The following is a 6,000-nucleotide window of genomic DNA, read 5'->3' as shown; positions in this document are numbered from 1 at the left end:
GGAAATTGAGTTTGAGAAAGCCATGGCTGCCATGATTTCTGGGTTTTGCAGGGATGTTTTCAATGAGCTTCCTGATGAGTTTGGCTCCTGAAGTGAATAATCAACTTATGAGTTTGAAGCTTGAAGGGTCAGTCAGTTAGCAAGTAGGTTTTAGTCAAAAAGCTTGAAGTCTTATTGACCAACTATTGATACAACACGGTTGGAGGAGCATCACTACTGTAAAAGTGTGTACATAGTGTTGCTTGTTATAAGTTAAAACTGCTTGTTGTATAATAAAATCTTTTGTTATATATATTAATTTGCAAGTCCTTAGAATTGTTTTTTATTTATTTATTTTAGGAATAGAAAAAGGATAATGTGATGTGCTTTGAGATTTCAAAATTTTATTGCTACATGAAATTGCTTGTGGGTTATGATCGTTGCCTCCGTAGTAGATCAAACTAGCTAGCTCAATTGAGCTTCGAAACCAGACAGTGAAACCTTCTATGGTATTTGGTAAATTGATGTTAGAAATATAAACGATAATTAAGCTTTAGAGTTCCAATGGATAAGTTTTTCTAACTAATATAAACGATAATTGATGTTAGAAATATAAACGATATTTAGTTATGTGTCAAGAGAAAAAACTGAATTATTAAATTTGTTAGAAAAATAAAAGAATCAAACTTGAATAAGCCCTGCTGAATTTGGCAATGACACCAGAAATTCAAAAAATCAGTAGCTTTATTTTACTTTAATTACTGGTCTAACAATCAAGAGCTGGATTGTCATTATGGTAAATGCTAATAATAATGAGTCTAATGATATATTTTGTAGTGTCTCATTTTCGTGGTTCGTATCTTTAAATAGTGAAATTATTCTATGCATTTTGTGTATTATTCCCTCCTCTCATGAAGCCAATTCTTACATTAGAGGTGTAATAAAGGTGTCCGGAATAATTTCTATTTTGAAGGAGTTAGGTGGGTCTTTTGATCAAAATCCAAAGGTAGACAACTCAATTATAGTAGAATGACTCTAAATATCTTTTTATTGGGTTCATAGGACCATTAAGTTTATGGATTACACAACAAGATGCATTCTTTCCCTCCCGTGAAAAGGATTTGGATCTCTCCATTCCAAGGCGAATGGAGAATGTCCATCTAATGGCTATTATCAAAGTGGAATAAATATAGGGTCTACCTTTTGCAAACTCATTAACTCAAGTTTAGTGTAACCATAGTTAAATTTTAAATGAGTTGGCAAAATATAGATCCTAGATTTATTCCACTAATCATCTTACACTACAAAATGAGATGAGTTTTTTTTGTGGGGGCAAAAATTGAGTCTAGTGCCAATCCCATCAAAATCATGATACTTGTTTTGATCATGTGTCATGATCTTGACTAGTTTAGTACATAAGAGCACTGGATCTATCCCAAGTTCATTTTTGATGGGGTTTGGGTAGGGAAGGAGCTAGGACTTGAAGTTAGGAGAGCGGCTCTGATGCTAGTTGCATGCGGTGATGACTCTAGCTTTTGACTCTGTTGCTTAATCTCACTGAGAGTTTTTTTTTTTTTTTTTTTTTTTTTTTTCCTTTGTTGCACACATCTGCTGCTAGATAAAATATTTTGTTTGAAATTTTTAAAGGGTCATGTTGTTTGTTTTGGGTAAAATAGGTTAATTGGACTTTTTTTTTTCCTTTTTAGCTTTATTATTGGTAATTTTTGTTGTTGGGTATTTTTTTGGGCTTGTATATTTGTTTTAGATTTTATATATACATATATATATATATATATTTTAAATAGTTTTAACCTATGGCGTTTACTCCTGAAAATAACTCTTTATCATCAAACTAAGATACCAATCGGTTTTTAGTACAAAAAGAAATTAAACTCCAAATCTTTTATTCCACCATTTAGTGGAGCCAAAAGAGGGTCAAGATCTTTTATATCTAAATAAACAAAAACAAAACTTTCGAGAAGACAAAAGAGGGTCGAGCCATTTACTTGTGATACTAAAAGTCTAAAACTAACTGGCCCAGGCTTGTTGGGCCGGGTAACCCGCCCAATAATGTCATTTACTCATTTATTTATTTTGCTAATAGCCCAATAGTGTTTTTGAATAAACAAGTGGCCTCTGTGTGTGTGTGAGAGAGAGAAATAAAGGATTAGAACAAGTGATCATTTGGTCTGTGGCTCACTTTCTCGCATTATTTACAGTTTTGGAAACATTCCGTAGTGTTAAGTTGCATAATTTATTGGTTTCTTCCTTTTTGAATTTGATTGATTTCCTGTGTTACATTAAATGCAAATCTCAGTTAGTGAGTGTACTCTTGTTCCAGTGCAAACTTTTAACAACTATGTTTTTAATTTTTAATTTTCTAGAATTTATGTTACACTGGAAATTTAGGGCACTCAATAACTATTTTTTACATCCAACAAAAAAGAGCTAAGGAACTCTTGCCTTTGAAAGATTTGCTAAATGAGAAATGCTATGTCTACAACATTTCTACAACATTTTTACAACAAATCCTAAGTGGCAAGTTGTTACTGGTTGTTTTTGTTGGGGCAAAAAAGTAATCTTAGTGTTAGTTTTAAATTTGAACCAATAACAACTAACCACCCATGATTTGTTGTAAAAATGTTGTAAAAATGTTGTAGACGTAGCATCTCTTTTTGCTAAATATTCCGAGTCATTATTTTTGCCATGGAAATTTATATAAAAATGAAAATTTTCCTAAGATGTCCTAGTACTTGTCTTGTTATATAGTTTGTGTCTGTAGCATTACTCGTTTATAAATTAACTTATAATCTTATACATATACATGGATATACTTAAAAGATGCATAATATAATAATCTTACATATATAATTTAAATATTATCGATAGTCATTCTTATATATATATATTTTTTTAACTCTTTAAAAAGTCTTGTAAGAATGTTATTAGGTAGAAAATGTAAATGGTCCATTTTTTAAAATATTTTTATGTTCATTAATTCTAGACTCTTTGGTTTTTGTACACAATAACTCACCTGAATGGATATTTATAATATGATCCCACATTTGATTCCAAAATTAAGAAATAAAACTCTCTCTAAAAATAAATAATTTAGGACACATGACGCAGAATTAGACTTCAATTGTAGAATCTAATTGATTTTCTCTAAATTTTACCTATTAATATATATATAATTTTTGTGCCAAATGAAATTTTTTTAGTTATAAAAAAAAAAGGCTCAAATATAAAATCTTTCAAACTCTCTCTTCCTCTAATTTATATGTAGTGTTAAATATATGATTATGTTTTTTATGATTTATTTATATTGGACTCCTCATTTTCTATTTTAAATTAACTCATTTGATACAAAAATTAAAAAACTTCAATTAGATGGAACACGTGCCGTAAAATTAAACTCTAATTGAAATCTAATTTTTACACTGAACTAACTAACTTGATTCAAAATTTTAAAAATTTTGATTAGATAGGACACGTGGCACAAAATTAAACTCTAATTGGATTTTTTTCTTAACTTTACTTTTATATATATATATGACTTATAAACTTGGTTTTTAGTTCTACAAAAAAAGGCTCATAAATATAAAATCACTCAAAAATTATGTTTTTTATGATTTACTTATACTAGACTCCTCATTTAATACACTAAATTAACTCATTTGGTACAAAAATTAAAAAAACTTAGATTAGATGGGACACATGTCGCAAAATTAGATTCTAATTGGATTTTCTCTTAACTTTACTTATAATATATATATATATATATATATATGACTTATAAACTTGGTTTTTAGTTCTACAAAAAAAGGCTCATAAATATAAAATCATTAAAAAATTATGTTTTTTTTTTTGTAGTACTTATATTGGACTTCTCGTTTAATATACTAAATTAACTTATTTGGTACAAAAATTTAAAAAAAAAAAAAAAAAAAAAAAAAAAAAAAAAAAACTTAGATTAGATAGCACACATGTCGCAAAATTAAACTGTAATTAAAACGCAATTTTTACATTATATTAACTCACTTGGTATAAAAATTTAAAAACTTATATTGGATGGGACACATGGCGTAAAATTAGACTTTAATTGAATTCCATTTGAAATATAATTAAATTTTCTCTCGGTTTTACCTATTATTATTATTTTTTTTTTTATGAAATATATATATTATTTTTTATATATATAAATATGTGCGCGCGCAAATATCACACTAATTAGGACTTAATGCTGATAACGAGGCAATTTGTGCAAGTTTGACTAATTCCAGGAGCCATCTTTAATTCTCCATCCACGTTGGTCTCACGTTGAAGATACTATATAGCCTGGACTTTGGGGAATCATAGAATTAAAATTTTTGGTTGAGGTGATACGCAAGTTGGTTGACACCTGACACTTGGTAGAGCAATGGAGAATTGACACAGGAATGCAAACCTAGAGCAAAGAAAACTTGTCCTCAAAAACTATGTTCAAATAGTGAAGGCAAACTAATTCTGTCCACGGGAATGCAAACCTAGATGTAGTGAAGTCAATACTAGTGAAAAATTTTAACATTTATTTGATATTCGAGTATATTGTGGTATTTAGAACATGAATTAAAAATCTTTTTCTTTTTCTTTTTTTGATGGGAGAGCATGAATTAACTTGAGTGCACTGGTATTTGAAAAATGTAGGGATAAGATGGTCATGTAAGCATGAATTAAGACCCAATTAGAATCCCTAAGAGTTCTAATAATTGTGAAGTTGGTTGGAATATTGGTTTTGCTATTTTTCTTATGCTCCTCCATGTCTATATATATTTATTATTATCTGTATATGAACAGTGTTCCACGTATTTTATTATCTATGAACAATATTTGAAAGTCACTTTATGTGTGAAATTCTTTTATTTTTAAAGTAGCACACAATATATAATAAAAAAGCTTAGGCAAAGGCCAGTTGGAACAAAGAAATTCAAAAAATATGAAAATTAATATCTCATCATGTTGTTATTATATAATATATACTAGTTAGCAATGGCACTGTCCTCTCCTAATTTATTAGTAAAAGAAAAAATGATCATGGTGTCTTTTAGTGGAAGTTTTGGTTACAAGAATGAAAAGCAAAACCTAATGATCATGGTGTCCATTAGTGGAAATTTTGGTTACAAGAATGAAAAGCAAACACAATAACCCTAATAAAAGCAAACTCTAATAGCACAATTGTTGCCAAACACAGCTATAACAACTCTTTAATAATAAGTCTTTTTTGCAAGCTCAACTATGTGGAATTGAGCAGCCTAATATCTCTCAACCCATGTTTGATTGGGGTGAAAAGAAAGAAGGAAAATTGGGGAGGGGGATATATGGGTATGCTTTACTATTTGGTTAGTTGAGGAGGAAAAATGGATGAAAAGAAAAATGGCCTAGGTGGAAAACTTGGACCACAAATTTAATCCTCCCAAATCAAGAGGAAAAACATAAGGGAAAAGTTGGAGAACAAACAAAATTTTACATTTACCCCTTTGTGCCCATCCATGTCATGGCCGATTCATAACCTAATTCTTCCTCTGTTAGTGTTGTCATCCTATTTGCTTGCTACATGCAAAAACTCTTCTATTCTCCCAACCTTTTCTATTATTTCATTTTTCCTTCATACCAAACAAAGCCTCATTGTGTATCAATGAAAGAAAATTATTTTATTTAAAACCTTGTATAATGTTGTATATTATTTACTCAATTATTAATAAAATTATCAAAACATTTAGGATCAATAGGGATTAATTGTATATTTGACCATGATTGGTTGTGTGGGTTTTGATATGATCAAACGTGTAATTGAAATATTCAAATTTATTTTAGAAGAATGGAGTTGTGAATAGAGATAGTGATAAGAGAGTAGTAATAAGTGTACTTGAGTTGAAATCTCGACAAATTACCACACACTTGGACAAGTAATTATGGAAAAAATATCACGACTATTCAAAGAATATCAACTTAATATCTCTTTCATTTTCTCATTTTGTGAAT

Source organism: Quercus robur, chromosome 6 (genome assembly GCF_932294415.1).
Source record: "Quercus robur chromosome 6, dhQueRobu3.1, whole genome shotgun sequence".
Taxonomy (NCBI): Eukaryota; Viridiplantae; Streptophyta; class Magnoliopsida; order Fagales; family Fagaceae; genus Quercus; species Quercus robur.
The sequence above is the reverse complement of the archived record's forward strand: the minus strand, read 5'-3'. Positions refer to the sequence as shown.